Source organism: Oryctolagus cuniculus, chromosome 21, assembly GCF_964237555.1.
Source record: "Oryctolagus cuniculus chromosome 21, mOryCun1.1, whole genome shotgun sequence".
Classification (NCBI taxonomy): Eukaryota; Metazoa; Chordata; class Mammalia; order Lagomorpha; family Leporidae; genus Oryctolagus; species Oryctolagus cuniculus.
This window is the reverse complement of record NC_091452.1, coordinates 30,207-30,718: the sequence shown is the minus strand read 5'-3', so window position 1 is coordinate 30,718 and position 512 is coordinate 30,207.

Genomic DNA, 512 nt, shown 5'->3' with positions numbered 1-512 from the left:
TTCAGGATTTGATTTTAAAAACTGGTCTTTATATGATTTAAACTGTTTTCATAGAGGATATTACCCATTATGAAGACTGCATATTTTTATTTAGCACAGTTCTTTAAAATCTCTCTCCCATTTAAAATAATCTGTATGAGGTTTTGTTTCTTTGCCTATGAATTGAGAACTCTGATATAATACTTCTCATGGAGTAAAATAATGATTTATTTTAACCAAATGCTCACCAAAGCAAGGAAGGTTTCAGACCTTTGAACCAGTGTGGTCTGGCAGAATACTTTTAATTTTAGCTGTATTTGATGACTTAGATAGGAGTAGGAATTAAAAAGACAGCAAATAAAGCATAAAAATCACGGGTTAGTGTAAATCATACATTTTGACAGTTTTATGTCTTTAGAAATGTTTTGCCTTTCTAAAGCCTTGTGCTAAAGGCATTTAACGTTGGTGCCTGTCTACGTAAGGGGAGATTCTAGTCTCAACTTAAAAGTTGTCTGAACCACCCCCACCCCGCA